A 16112-nucleotide genomic window follows, 5' to 3' on the forward strand; every position below is an offset into this window, starting at 1 on the left:
TTGTCTGCTGTTACTATGCAAATGCAAAATGTAGGGAGAGGTGATTGATCAGCGAAGAGGAGGCAGATCCAGACTGTCTTCAAATGCCTTTCTGCAGCTGCAATGATCAATATGCTACCAACAAACTGCATTAAAACCCCCTTTTTAGCAATCCTCTCACACAGGCACACACAATCAGCGACACGCTTAACTGGACCCCAGGAGGTAGAGACTTCAGCCCAACGATTTTCCATACCCTCCTCGCCTTGTGAAGATATAAAGCAGGTAATTGAGGTCCTGGAGCAGTTTTTATTCCATTTTGTGAAATACTGCGGCAACAAAAGCTACTGTATCTAATATCACTAAATACATTTGGCATGGGTATCCCAAAAAAAAAAACAAAAAAGAAAAGAAAAAACAATTTTGAAAAGCTCTGTGAAAACAGAGACCACAGGTGGGCGTTCACAGTCATATTTCTTTGTGGGCGGTCCGCTGACATTTTCAGTGGTGCTGTACTGCAGGGATCTCATAACACAAGTGGGTTTGGCTGAATGATATCGCGGCTCCTGAGAGCCTCATTCCACCACGTTTTAAAATGTTTTTGTATTTTTTTTTTGCAGGAGCATGGCAATGTTGATAAGCCACTCCACATTTAGCCACAGACGTGAGAACATGCAGCTGATTTCAGTTAGAGCCGGACGATATACCGCGATGAATAATTCTCGAACGTACTGTAGCAACAGTCCTCTCCACAGTGTGGTGCATTGCCTTTCTTTACCCTTGTAATTGTACCAGATGCGGTAGCAAAGAACCACACTTCAGAGGCCACGTGTAATGCGTCCGGAAAAAAAAATGTAACAGGGTGATCATAAGACAGCCAATCAGCAGCAAGGCCTTGCAAGCATCCACGTGATTCATTAAAACACGTCACATGATCACACGGAAGCAGCACAACCTTGCTGCTGATTGGCTGTCTCATCAACATTCCAATAGATATTACGTTTACGTTTACAGTTACTTTTTTTTTCTCCGGAAGCATTTCTGAACGCGGCCTCTGAACCGTGGTTGCTTACTACCACCTTGGGCATAATTAAAGAGAGAAAGAGGGAAAAAATAGGTAACACACCATATGGTGGCGACGACCGTTATCGCATTCAATAATGACCGTGGTGGTATATCGCCCAGACCACATTTCACTTGCCTTTCCGGACATATGAGCACATGAGTTTGGGGAATAACCACGGCCAACTGGTCACCCAGGGGAGTCACTATACACACAGTGGAACAGGAAGTAACTACAGCCGACTGGTCACCCTGGGGATTCATTACCACATAGCAAAACAGGAAGTGTTGTACTGTCTGAAAACCTCCCTGTATCGGCCCAGAACTTGGGAGACATGAAATTATAAATAGCACTTAACAGTGCACACAGGTACACTGTAAAATTTTCAGCATTAAACCAACTCTGAAGGAGCGCATCTTACTCAGATAACAGTACATTTTGTCCCCCTTGGACTCATATAAAAAACTGCCACAGTTAAAATTAACATTGAACATTTTATACTGTGTATGAAAATCTTCATGGGAAGTGCTTCATGCCATCCAAAATTCTGCGTCTGAACAGCTGAAGCCCACGGAATCTGCATAGGCAGCGGATGACACATTCCGGAACGTTCTGGAACATTCCGTGCTGCCTGTTGCCAGGAGCCTGAGAGGATTGGCAGCGTGAAGCAACAGCATCAGGTGCGGTGACACTATTCAGCAAACGAGGGAAATCTACAAGGCAGGAATAACCAGTGTTCATTACTACCAGGGCCTAGATGTATGTGTGTGTACGTTTGTGTGTGTGTGTGTGTGTGTGTACGTTTGCGTGTGTGTACATCTGCGTGTGAGTGTGTGTACGTTTACCTGTGAGTGTGTGTGTGTGTGTGAGTGTCTGTGCGTATACGTTTGCGTGTGAATTTCAAGGTTTTTCCCATCATGCTGTTTTCATTGTGATGTAATCATTCCATCTCCCACCAAGTGTAAATGTATGCATGTACATTTTCTTTTTTTTTTTTATCCATAGCACGGGTAACAAACTCAAAAGGACCCGCAGTAAATGCAGGCTATTATCATGTTTCAGAACCAGCGATTCGTTTAAGCCATTTATTCTCAAGGCCTGATTTATTTTGAAACTGTATATTTCATTTCTATTTCCTTCCTAAAAGCCCATCTGTGGACAGTTGTTGAAAATTTGCATAAGCTGTACACTCTCTGTGGTGCAAGGTGCCGGAAAATTGTTTTTTCACTGTGTCAATGTCTTTGTATCTGTACCTATTCCAATAAGTCATACATAAATAAATACATTGGTTTTTTTTCTATAGATTTGAGTAGCCTTTAAATATATTCATTCCGGAGAGAAAATGCATTTTTTCCTGCTCATATCTAAGCTTTAGAACTATATTAAATTGACTCCCCTCACAGGTCAACAAACCATTTGTCTTTCTTGGAGGGAGGGAATGGGAAAAAATCCAGGGAGACTGACTTTCTTTCATCAGATCTGACGTGCAGGTAACCCAGTTCCATTCATTTCCACCCCTAACGCTTTCTCCTTTGGGGTGGAGAAATTAATTTCAAGCTCTAGTTTTAGATTTTACATTTCAAGTGGTTTGTCGCTCCGATCCGTAAACTGGGGACATTTCTGTTCCTGAGCAGAATGGCTCAAGGTGCCCTTGAGAGTCAAATAATAAATAAATAAATAAATAAATAAATAAATAAATAAATAAATAAATACTCTGGGGGGGGGGGGGGGGGGGGGGGGGGGGGGGGAATGAAAAAGAATGCCGTAACCTTCCGAAAGTGGAGGGGGGGGGGGAAATCTCATTACAGGCCAGCGCATCTGGAAGCTGCCGCGCGGTGCTGGGCCATGAGACCGCAGCAATCTGCCGCTGCAGTAAGGGCGTTAAAAACAACCACGGAACGGCAGAGGCAGCTCTGGAGCCATTAATCTGGGGGGAGGGGCAGAGAGGAGCTCTGGACAGGGGTAGGGGTGCTGGGCTTAGTTAGGACTGCAATTTTGTGCATCCTTTTTTTTCTGGTTTTTTTGCTCCCCCTTGCGCTAGCACAAAATGTAAGTTTACTCGGCCAGGATCCACACTCGCGCCAATTAATCAATCCTTTAAAAAACCCTTCCCCCCCAAAGGTCCGAGTAGATAAAGTTCAACATTCCGTTAAAAAAACAAATGGATACAAGAAAGAAAAAATCAGCAAAACTCGCCACTGATTCGGCGGCGAGGCGAGATCCGAGCCCTCGCGAAAATACGCGCCTTAACAGGAATGATGGAACGGTCTCACCGCGTCTGATTGCACGCAGGCGTCTCGAACGAATTCAGATCAGCTGCTTCGCGCGCGCGGCCATTCAGCAAATGGGACCGCGGGCCCGTTAGTTTAGCGGGCAAACACCAGGGGAAATAAAAGCACGAACTGCACGCAGCCTCCGCGCCCATCTGTCAGGGAGCATAATAGATTCTTCCCGCGAAGGACGCATTATATTCACCTGTGGGCTTTTATACTTTTCGCTATGAAGTCATCAGTCCCGCGGAGAACTGAAATCGCTCATCCTGTCGCGTAGAGACGCCTCAGAGTTATTTTTTCTTCCCAAAAGGAGTTTACTCAGGCGCGGAGAGCGTGTTGATTAATGTTTTATAGACAGGCATATATTTTCATGATATTTTGATTGCATTTGGCTGCTGGAATAAGCAACGCTGTCGTTTGAGAGTAGGCTACTTGCTTTGATGAAGAAATAGAAAACATCCATCTGTTTTATGGAACACGCTGCAAGTTCACGTAGGGTTGATACAAACCGTGAACACTTCTGCGCAGTGGGGGCTCATGCGGTAAGTGATCTGAAATGAAGTGTCCAGTCAAGCCCGCCAAACCCAAATTACGTATTTTTAACCTGCAGGAAATGTCAACGACAAGCAGAATACAACAAACTAGCTTCAGAAAAACAAGGCCAACCAAAAAAATAAATGAATAAATAAATAAATAAATAAAGGAAAGTGCATTCCAATAAATCCCATGATTAAATACAATTTGGGGCAATTCAACTGCTCGCTATAACTTAACTGTTCATGCCCACTTCACTGTAAAAAGCTCCAACAGAAAAGAGAGACATTATTCAATTAATTAGGAGGCCAGGAAAGGCAATATCTGCAGAAAACCGTGGCAAGAAAAACCTTCACCTAGCTTTTCATTAGAAATACACTGAAAAACACACGAATTACTCCTCTGGGAGAGGAAAAAAAAACCTTCTCACCAGGAGAGAAGAGAGAGAGAGAGAAAGAAAAAGAGATCCAGAGAGAGAGAGAAAGGGAGACCATTCAACGATCCTTTTTTATTTAGCGAGCAAGGTCGCGACGCAGCCCAGCCGAAGCGCGTTCTCACGAGCCGGTGTCTGAGTTCGCCGAGAGACCCTTAATGACACACGCGTCAGGGAGAGGAAGAACGTTCCGCTCTGTTATAACTCTCAGACCCCTTAATTACAGTGAACAAATGGACAGAGGAGAGGAGAGGCTCTTAAGCAGAAAGACAGACTGGGCCATTCATTGGCCCAGTCTTCACACCATCATTAGGAATCCTAAGCAAACACTGCGTAAGTGCTTAAGGGATGCAGATGTAGTTGAGAAATGCAGGCAGGAAGAAAGGATGTTGTTCTGAGAACACACAGGCCTGGCATGCATGAGGAAAACAAACTCTTCCCCAAAAAAAAAAAAAAAACATGACCAACCCAGAGAAGAGAAAGGACTGCAAATGGCAATGTATCACTCTGTATCCAGCTTTTAACCCTTTGAAGCTGAGGTGTTTTGGAATAGAAGCCTGTGTTCTAGAACTCCATCGCTTTCAATTGCCAGTAGTGATTGTGAGATCGGCATTAGAATGTTCAGTTGCGTATATTCTCATCTCATACTCGTGGCCTTGCACCTTAATAAAGGGTTAATGGACATGGACAGCACGTTTTATTCCTTTGAGCGGTCTGCAGCTCGGAACACAATCATCGGCTCTGCCATTCTGAACCCCTTCGCCAAATGCCATCCACACACCGCATCATCAACAATACTGTCCTGCGTGTGACAGAAGAATAACTGCCATCGTTCCAGGGGAAACAGTGGTCTTGATTTAGCTGCTATAAATCTCTGAAGGATGAGGGGAGACACAGGTGGTGTGTGATTGGCCCGAAGCCACCAGACGGCACAGAACTGCACCGCACACGTGCAAGCCAATACAGGTTTATTAAACTACGGCACAGGAAGTCCAGTTTCCCACTAAAGTGAAAATACACTTTAATTCTAACCTCTGCGTGATAAATGCATTACATTTTAGCATTACGCATACACAATGTTAGATTACTATAGCTGGGACACCAACTGCACCTTTTTAAATGCTTTTCTTTTACTTTAGATTCAAATAAAAACTGTTTGACCTGCTTTTCCCTACATTCTCAAAAGGAATTGAGGACCTGTGTTCTCTTAAATGAGCACAAATGGCCACCATTACTTTTCACTATACAACCCAACAGCTGCGAGTTTGTGCATTTTTAATAGTGGAGGGAATGGTGGGAAGTGGGGGGTTGGTTGGAGTGGGAAAGGTGAATGGTGAGGGTGAGGAAGGGGAATGGTGAGGAGGGTTGGGGGGTTTGTGGTGGGGGGGGGGGGGTTGGGGATGACGAAGGGGAATGGTGATGAGGGTTGGGGGGTTTGTGGGGGGGGGGGGTTGTGGTTAAGGGAGGGGAATGGTGACGGGGCACTTGGGGTGTTTTTGGGGGAGGGGTAGGGGTGTTTTGGGGTTGGGGGTGTTTGGGGATAAGTATGCTAAGCCACTGCTGGAGGGGTTTAGTGGAGACATCCCTCCAGAGAGGCGATACGGAACAGAGCTGAAGCGGGGCGGGGCTGAGAGACTCGGCTGTTGGTCTTTTTGATGTTTCTGCTCGAGTTCAATTATTCTGTTTGCCACGCCGGCGTAAGTCTCCCGCTAAGCCCAAGGCCCGCATAAACACTTCATCCTGTGTTACGGTAACGGAGCTGCAGGGAGAAATCCCGTTTTTATGGCTTGTTTTCAGGGAAACTTTTTCATTCTTATTGCATGCGCCCAAAAAAAAAAAAAAAAGGGCTGAGACTGGCAGGCATGCAGGTTCAGGAAGAAAAATCCGCCACACTACAATATTTTAGTATATGGAAATTGTTCTTTAGCCCCTTTGCAGAGTAGGTTTTTTGGAAATGTTTTTTCAAAATTCTATGTTCTAGAACAGCTTTCAAATACCAGTAGTGATTGTTACACATGAAAGTGTTCACACATGAAAAAAGTAAAAGATAAATTTGAATAATCAGTCAAACTCTGATGATTTTTTTTGAGTGTGTGGTTTGAATGTTTCTCAGGTATAACTTTCATTCCATTTTTTTTGATTATTGAATTCTCATCATGCTACAAGCAGCAGCAGACAAAGCCACAGTCGTGCAAAAGGCTTTTTTTTTTTTTTTAAATGCACTTCCATAATTCATTCCTTCCAGCTTATTACCAGAATGAACATGTTTGGCTCGCTGCCATTGGCTTGGCGTTTCCTATGAATTCTTAATTTTCCCGAAATGGTTCTTCTGACCTCCTAACCTCCCTCTAAGGATATCATTCGCCACATTGGGTGAAATAATTAGTTGTTCTGAATGACTCAAAGTCCTGGGATGGGAATGTAGGACATTTTCCCAATTAAATGCGCAGCCGTTTCTGACACACAGTACATCTTAGGAGGGTAAATCATCCAACACAACATTAAATTTGCCCAAGGACACTTAACAGCTTAGTACATTGGGGGGGGGAGGGGGGGTGGATGGTGAATTTGAGATCCCCTGCCCTTGACCGATGTGTCTGCCGACATCTTAATATTCAAACTTTACCTTCACCCATAAGCTATATCTTTTTTTCGCCTGTGGCAGAAGCCATTATGCTACGCTACATTTGGATTACCACAGAAAGTTCCGGAACTATTCAGACTCCGCCTGCGTAAATCGCTTGTAGAGTTCCGTCGGTAATGTCAGCGGCTTCGCCCGTCTTCTCATGACCCCGTGGAGCAGGAAAGAAAAGAAGCAGACCCGCAGCCTTGCTTTAAATAATTCATTTCTGGATGCTCCAGGCCGACTAATCTGTCACTGTGACACAAAAGCAGTGCATCCTCTCATTATGCCTCTATGCAAGAGAGAGCATTTGCCCACAGGTCATTTCCTACGCTGTTTTTTTTTCCCAGAGTTATATTAGCATATGTATAACACCCAATTTCATCCCATTTTGCTAAGCAAAACTTTTAATAGGCTTAGAGCCTCCATTCCATCCTCTCAAGTCTCTGTAAGAATGGTCTTAGAGCCTTGGGTAAGAATGAAATGAAATCGAACGAAAGCGAAAACCTGAAAACGCAATCAGTTCCAGACGAAATATTTTGTCTGCAAAATATCCTTCTGAAGTTATTTTCCATTGTAAAACCTGATGTTCCTATTTTTACCCAGGCACTATCACTATTATGTTACTCTGTCAACGATAACAACAAAAAAACACTCGGGCTCGGGACGTTTCCCCGCTGGGGCGGGGACGGAATGTAGAGGAAACGATTGTTGCAGGAAAACCGCTTTTTTTTCCGCGGTGATGCAAAGTGAGAAAGACGAAGCGTAACGATCTCAGGCATCGCTCGCCCCTCCGCTGTCCAATCTCCTCCCCTCAGACTAATGAGAAGAGAGAGAGAGAGAGAGAGAGTGGGGGAGAGAGAGTGAGGGGGGAGAGAAAGAAAGAGGGGGGAGAGACAGAGAGAGAGAAAGAGGCGGAAAACTGAGCGAAACCGCTCGTCTCGTGTCCCGTATTACAAGTTCGGTTTTCGAGGCCCTCAAATCATTTTTTTTTTTCGTTCCGCCCCCCCCCCCCCCCCGGCGCGTTTCCAGGCAGCCCCCCCCCCCCCCCAGATTACCGCCCCGGCTCACATGGCGGGGTTCGTGGGCGCCTCATCAGTTCATCAGCGAAGCCCTGATTGCGTGGGCCCAGCCCCCGCTGGTGGAGCACCGCCATTCGGGCTGAAGACCCCTGTCCTGACGCTCCAGCGGGGGCTGAATGCTCAGCAGCCGACAGAACCGCTATTGGAAAGGCCGCTCTGAAGACCGAGGAAAGCCTCAAGATGAAATTTCGCCCGAACGGGCTTTCATAGTTTTTTTCTCGCTTTTTTTTTCTGTTCGAAAAAAATGATGCATACAATATTTTTTCCTCAAAAAGTCATGCAGCCCTGGATCCTATCAACATCTGGCCTCAACTTCAACTCTCAAGGAGACGCAAGTGCTCATATTTTGCTCTTCAGAAAAACAGATCGAAGAAATGAATTTTAGAGACTACTGAAATGTAAAAATGTTTCGCTTTTTTTAATACATAAAAGTTAAACACTGAGGGGAACACAGGCCTGCACATTAATGGAAGCAGACAGTCACAAAGAGCGATAAAAGCATCTCCTGTGTGTGTTAAGCTCGTTTCAACGCGAGAAAATGTCCTGTGCGAGAGGCCACAGTCTATCGGCTGCTCGGCGAACCCAGGCTGGACTCATAACGCCGTGACAGCTCACGAACCCTCCGGGTAAAAAAAAAAAATTTTAAAAGCCAGGTAGCATACCTGTAGTTGCCAAGACAACCCTCATTAGCTCAGCGATCCGCGAGCGTTAGCCCATTACACCTCCCGCGCCGCTCGAGTTGGCGCCCGTCCTCATTACTGGGGTGAGCGCTCGTCAAGGTTTAACGAGTCCCGGCGTCAGGTGAGAGGAGAGGCCATTCTCAGGGGGCGAAACACCGCGTCTCTGCGTTGCCCTCCCGATTTGACTCAAACACGAGGTCCATTTAAAGGCCCCTAAATGATCATTTAAAAAAAAATGCTTTTTCCCTTTCATCCCAGTTTTGGAAAATGTGCAGTGCTTTTCAAAGGCGCCTATTGCTGCTACCCCCGGTATCGATTCAGGAGAGTATACACAAGTGCCGTGTGATGCCCTTCAGCTCCACTCATCACAGGTTTGACACAAGTCAGAGGGGAAGACACTTTGCGTACCGCCTTACAGGTACTCTTGCAGTTGCTCTCTCGTCCAGCTGGGGTCGCTAGTGCGCAATGAGTCTCGGTCATCCAAACCCAACCATCTTACAAAAATACATTTTCACAAAGGCTGTGCTAGTGTATCTTCACTCAAGGAGCTTTTAACGGACTGGAGTGTCCTTAAAGATGGCGGACCTCGATCGCTTTCTGGTGCCAGCTGTGCGTAGTCCTGTGGGGCTACCCACACTGGCATTGCCTCGATTCCATACCAGAATTTGGGGTCCAAACAGAACTCTGCCTGAACAGCCTCGCCCACCCCTCTAACCCAATTAACCTTGAAGACAAACGTTCTGCTTCGCTCACTTCAGATTTCCCACTGTTTCATCCTACACATTCCCAGCATGCAATGCAGGCTATTTTTTATCTACATTCTCCACAAACTGACTTAAATATTCAAGCACCAGTACAGAGGTGGTCAATTATAACTCTTGACGGAGCATTAAATAATAGATAGTACAGGGTTACAGCATTTCAGCGAGGTCAGTAGGGAGAGTCTGTGTTTATCTCCGCAGTTTCGTTTCGCAGAGAAGGTCGGGAGCGTTTTGGGGGGAAAATGCAATAACCCTGAAGAAAACGGATGCCCCTGTTATAATGGCAATGAATTTTAATGCATCAATTTGGCAAGAATTTGTACACAAAATGTTGTTGTTAACTTATAAAAGTTTTGGCTAGTTTAACACTGGTCTGAAAGTTGTTTTTTCATACAATACCTGACTGGGACCTTTATAATGGCAACATTATTCACTGACTTATGTAATTATCATAACAAAAATCAACTGTTGTGTAACAATAACAGGCCAATATCGGATCCTGAGATTACCGGGCTCTACAGTGCTCCCATTTTAGGGGCATTTGCTCCTGAAAACCGATGTGTGCCAATTAGAAAACCAATTTAGGAGCACATCAACTAATTAGGATGCATTAGTGTGCTCCAAAATATGCACTCCTTTGGAAGAAATGTTAGCATAGGGCCCTGGATTAGTTGGTTTATTGTAGAACCACAATCAACTCCGATGACAACTGCTATCTGCTACGTCTGCTACCTGCAATATCCAACAATCCAACCAGGTCACATCTACAGGATTAGTTCCATGAGAAGATCACCGAGGCTGAGTGAGCTACTACCTTCAGTTTCTCAGCCATCTCCAGTGTGATGACCTCACTGCGTGGACCATATCAGAGCTAGGCGACAATCTTTTAAATTACATTTAAGGAAACTAGGAGGATCACAATACTAAAGGCCAATCATGCCACTATGTACAACAATTACAAACAAATACAGATGGCAAAATGTTTCTCTCTCTCATTCTCTCTAATACATTTTCTCTCTCACACACACACACACACACACACACACACACACACAATTGAAAAATCTTGCATGATCATGTTATTTCAAAGAGTAGTCTCCAGAATGTCAAATTGATTTATTTTTAGTTCAATCCTGCTTTCTGCCCGTCTTCTGCTGATGTTTTAATTATCGTCGGCGTCCTCGTTATTCTGCCCCGTCAGAAGGTCATCCCAAACGCCGAACGCGGCCTCGCATTAACGTCCCGTTGGAACCCGGAGCCGACCTCGACCTTGATGCGGTCGATCCGCACGTCAGCCGTTAATGAAAAATAAAACTCGGTGTCCCATCGTCTCAAACCCCAGACCAGGGCTTTTTCTTTGAACCGGCCTGCCTGACTCAGCGTTTGATCACAAGTGCCCTTGGAGAAGCAATTAGCAAGGCCATTAGGCTACACAAAGGACCCCGCCACCAAGGAGTCACACGGAACGTCCGTGTATCAAAAAAAACCGCCATCGGATAACTGTAGACCTCCAGTTCCTCATTCGCCGGTTTTTTTTTTTTTGTTTTTTTTTTTTTTAAAAAGCTCGGAAATTGTTCTAAATAATCTTTCTTTGATCTATCGTATGCTCTTTCATCTCCGTAGAAAATAAAACTCTGCCGTGAAGGCCGCAGATCTGTAATCTTGGCTGAACGCGTAACATAAACGTGGATCGGCATGTATTCGTATTTTCAGTCTCGCAGGGATAAACTTTATATAGCAGCGGAGCACAGCATCTGCTCGTGAGCGAGCTCCATATTAAATCAGACTTCTACAGTAATCTAATTCCGCCTGCACTGCAGCTTTCAGCCTCAATGACTGATGTGGTAAAAGTTTTTTTTTTTTAATGTTTACAAAGTCGTTGATATCTCTGCCTGTTGACATGAAAGGCCTTTCAGCTGCGATTGCTGGAAATCAAATTTTTCATTAAGAGTTTATCGATTTTTTTTTATGAGTGCGAAATAAGAATTGAAGTATCAAGTCAATGGCACAGGGTCTCCTCCATGTGTTGTCTTGTTGATCTGGCGTATTTTAGTCAGCAGGAGTAGGCCGCTGTCCGTGGTGCTGAAGACCACCAGTGCTGAACAGGAACAATCATGACTCCGACATCACTTCCACTCTTGTGTTCGATCATGGTACAAACACGCTCATCGGCTGCGTCAAACACCCTGACACACAGCCCCAAACTAACCCGCTTCTTGTAAATTATGCAAACGAGCAAAAAAAAAAGCGGTAATTAAATGGACACGCGCGTCCTTCTTGAGTGCACATTAATACGCAAACACGGGAGAAACGGACTAATGGAACCTCGTGAAGGAGGCAAGCGCATCGTGCCATCCTCGCGGCGCATAATGAAAATCAGCGCCGATTTGCATGGTTTTTAAACGTTCGTCCGAGTCGCTAATGAAGCTCCGCGCCGCGCCGGGCGTCCATTAGCGGCGACGGGTGCAGCTCAGGAAGGCGAACCGCGGAGGCGTCTTTCCGGGTTAATAGAAGACATTTTGGCGACGGGGGGCTAAACGCCGCTGAAATATTTACTTTCCGCGGCTGATGTCTCTCTCAACTTCGGCCTTAAGGCAGACGGCACACCGCTGTGACTGAATCAGAGTGCTTATTTCATGACTGTCAGCCAAATTACAGGGAAAGAAAACTTACATTTCATTTCAGGACGCGTTGCACTGCATTATTCAATGCGGTTGCCTATACACACTAACACACGTACACACACACAGATATATCTAAACTACACATGTACATATACATATAGATATACATAGATATGCATGTACATGCATTTATATAAGCAGTACATAACACCTTAATTACTACTACATAGATATTCATTAATTCTTAAGTCAATAAGCAAAAATAGGCATATGGTGTGTCACTTGATATGTTGTGGTCTTATGACATTTTGCATCACTAGCAACACAACATCATACAGTATGCCTGTTTTTGTTTTTTTTTAGGAAAGCATGTATTACTATTTATGTAGTGCTTATGAACGTGTTATATACTGCTTATTGACTGATGCTGATAAGGACTATAATTAAGAATTTTTGAAGGGGAGCATCAACTAAGTTAATGTAGATGCACCTCCTGTACCACTTTCATATTAAATGTACCTCCATCCAGCACTCATAATGCACTTGTATCATTATATTGATGTTGTAACTTGTTGCCATGACTCCTATTTTGACTTAACATTGCTCTCTGACCTAGCCCTATGCTTTCTGTGTGAGCTGGACTCAATGTGTTCATGGCTATGAATAACTGTTACATAATGCGTACTGTACCTTATCGGACCTGTGTTCTGTAGTTGTTCCAATGACCTTCGGTATGCACTTATTGTACATCGCTTTGGATAAAAGCATCTGCCAAATAAATGTAATGTAATGTAATGCAATATTATTTATTTTCACTTGGCCACTCCAAGCACCACAGAACCAGAAATGAGATACGAAGCCATTTTTAGCTCGTCAACCATCTTTAAGCGGAATATCATTGTAAAACCATTTACGATCATTGGTGTTCAATTCAGCACTAAGAAATTTTAAAAAATAAAGATATGGACATTGACTGCAAATGGTTTAGGCAGTATAAAAAATAACGGTTGCTTGTCACCGCCTCATAATCTCCCCTGCTCTACATTTACGAAAGTGTTTTGCATGAGCTTTCTTTTTTTATTTAGGTTATAATTTAGTTTTTTTTTCCGAGAGTCAAGCTGCAGAAAAACTGAAGCCGGTGCAATGATGCCTGACAGATTTCACTTGACTTAATTCACATGCAGACTCTTAATAAAAGCTGAAATTAAATTTTGGCAGTAAAAAACAAAAAAAAAAAAAAAAAAACACAACAATCCAAGTGGGAGACGCTCTGAAAAGTAAACTCAAACACAATCAGCGATTCAAGACGTTATTTGGCAGCGGTGTCCCAATTTATCTGGAATAATGAAGATTTCACATCAGCAACTGAGCTTGGACAGCCTTGTAAACAGTTTATTTTTTCTTCACCCAAAATCGCCTCAATTTCAAGCCTTTTTTTTTTTTTTTACCCAGAGGATTATTTTCATTTAAATTAATTCAAACAGCCCGCCAGCCATCGATGGCCTCATTGCCCTGGAAATGTGCACTCCTTACAGTTTTATCCCACTGATACTGTTTTGAGAATTACAGTAACTCAATATCTCAAGGCAATGCACAAATGCATACACGTAGGTTTAGGGAGAGACATGTCACCCTCGACATTTTCATATGAACTCATAACTAGACTGGCTAGCATGCTTATGAGCCTTGATGTTTGACCATGCGTGGCCAGGTAGTCCAGTAGTGTGTCCTCCACAAAGTTGAAATGAAACCTAGCTCTATGCACGAATGGGCGAGGGACTGAGTAATGTGATTTAATATCGGCAGTCATCATTACTATGACTGGCCTTGTGGATGGCTAGTGATTTATGTGTCAGTTCTTGCATGAGACCTGTGGTTCCCAAGCTTATAGTCCAAGTCCTCAAAACAAATCATTTCAGGCTGAGGGGATCGCCACTACATAATACCTTCGTTCGCCAGTACACGCAAACACTGCAAGGGCAGCGTCGGTGAATTACGCAACACAGGGGTCCCTCTGTACGTAGCGACCAGTTACAGTACTAGCGCAGTCAGCGTTAGCGCAATGACGCATCCCACTGTCTAGAACCATAACTTACATAACTAGGAGAACACGCCGGTTAACCTGTCTAGGCACGTGACTTACCAACGACATAGAGAGTTTCCAGCACTGGGCTCGAACATCCTCCACAGTCTCTGTCTCAACAGCATGACAAGGCTAGGTGTTTTCCAGGTCGACAATTCTGTGTGCATTTAAAAAGATTATGATAAATAAACAGAAGAAGAAATGAGCTAAGTCTAATTTTTACATACACTCTTTCTACTAACTGAACTCAAGATGAAAACCCATCCGTAGTTCACTTCAGTAATTGTTGTAACATCCCGGGCGTACAACCAGCTGGGGAAAAGATCCGTGCGTTCATAATGCATGCTTTTCCGTTTTGACAGCGAGTAAAAAAGCAAATCAACACGTTGATTATATTAATGCTGATTTCTTCAGCAACAATGTTAACATTCATTTAGTAATCTGCTGCAGGCCACACCTACGAAAGATAGCTAGTACCTACCTCATTAGCCTACAATTTTTGACACGCTAAAAAGTTCAACCAAATATAAACAAATGTAGACCCCCACACAGCCATTGTCTGATTTACTCAATTAATTGTGTCCGTTTTTTTAAAACACGGGTGAAATTGTCCAAGACGTAGAAAAACATATTTTCTATTTTGAAAATTCAGCTTTCTGAAAGCTAGTGCAAACCCGTTCTCACTGTGAACCAACAAATTAACTTTGGTGTGCAAAGATAATGGTCAACATTTCAATTAGATAATTAGCTAGCTTCCACAGCGTGAGAGCCACGGCAGTAACAACCCCATGGACAACGGCAGGTGCACAACACGAACGGTTCCCTTAAAGTTTAACTATATATAGTATAAAATCAACCGATAATATACAACAGAGAAAGATTACTTACATGGTCATAACAGTCGCGTAGGCCTCCACAAAACTAGAGGATTACTCTCTTCCACCAAGAGGCGTGTCGCGTGCACACCACTGAATTGGATTTTGTTTCTGTGACGTAAATTAATTGCTGGCTCAGAAATGTCTGAAACAAGGAACGTGAATATGTTACGTTCCCCTTGATAATTTTCTTCTTTTTAGAATTACGTGCCTTTTAAGCCGTGGGCGAAAAAAATTATAACAAATACAGAAAAATATTTATAAAATAAATTACCGAGGTCATGTCCTTTATGGTGGTGACGGCCATATTTGGAGGGTGTCCAGCAGCTTGCTGCGCGAGAGTAACTAACTCCTGCGGTTAATCAGGTGTCACCTGTCCACCGGAGGCAGCAGGATGTGTAGTCTTTAGAATGCCTCTGCTCAACGGATAGACTGCAGAGTGAAAATTGGTGGGTAGTATTAGCATACGAACTGAGAGATGCTGTTGTTTTGATGGATGGGGTCCTACAAATACAATTTAGCATTCCAAACAAAAGAATTAGAGAAACTGTGGGTACACATTTGTTCAAGGGAAACCCAGTATGCCGTTCACTGCATATTCTGTGATGATGAAGTGGCCTACAGTTGCAAGTATAATTGCATTTGAAATGTGTTCGTTTATGAAGCTTTTCCCCCTTTGTCCCTAAGCAGATAAAAAGCAAGTCAGCCAATTAAAAACAAAATAGTGTCTGCCTGTTTGGAGAGAACTCTCTTAAATTACCCTGGGTGCCCTCCACAGAACTTAAATGTGGTGCCCTGAGTGTAGGAGGGCATTGACTCTATCGGGGACATTTTCAACCAAATATTCAGTGTTTCTGTCTCATGCACAGTCACTCTAGAAAGCGAGTCCCATTGTGATGTTTCTCAACATCTTTTTTTCTGAGTGCAACACATTTTACTCGGTGTAGCCTACCCTGCAAAAATGAACGAAGACCAGTGACGGGAAGGCGAAGCACTGTTGATGGAGAGTAGGCCTGACTAGCATCCAAGTTGGTAGCATAGCTCAAGCTACGCGGAGCACAGGGGGAATGAGACAACGAAAATGACCATACAAGCTCGTATA

General features: G+C 43.9%; 1 long non-coding RNA gene across 2 annotated transcripts in view; it reads right to left on the reverse strand.

Moving 5' to 3' along the window:
- The window catches only part of LOC118229892, a 77905-nt gene extending 62738 nt beyond the window's left edge, over positions 1 to 15167 (reverse strand). The window contains exons 1-2 of one of the 2 annotated variants that reach the window (XR_004765763.1): positions 15024 to 15167; positions 14196 to 14292 (exon numbers count right to left, since the gene is read on the reverse strand). This is a non-coding gene — a long non-coding RNA (uncharacterized LOC118229892). The remainder of the gene's footprint in view (positions 1 to 14195; positions 14293 to 15023) is intronic. The other variant, XR_004765764.1, reaches the window with a different exon arrangement.
- Between the last annotated feature and the right edge of the window lie 945 nt (positions 15168 to 16112).

The sequence above is a fragment of the Anguilla anguilla genome, chromosome 6 (genome assembly GCF_013347855.1).
Source record: "Anguilla anguilla isolate fAngAng1 chromosome 6, fAngAng1.pri, whole genome shotgun sequence".
Classification (NCBI taxonomy): domain Eukaryota; kingdom Metazoa; phylum Chordata; class Actinopteri; order Anguilliformes; family Anguillidae; genus Anguilla; species Anguilla anguilla.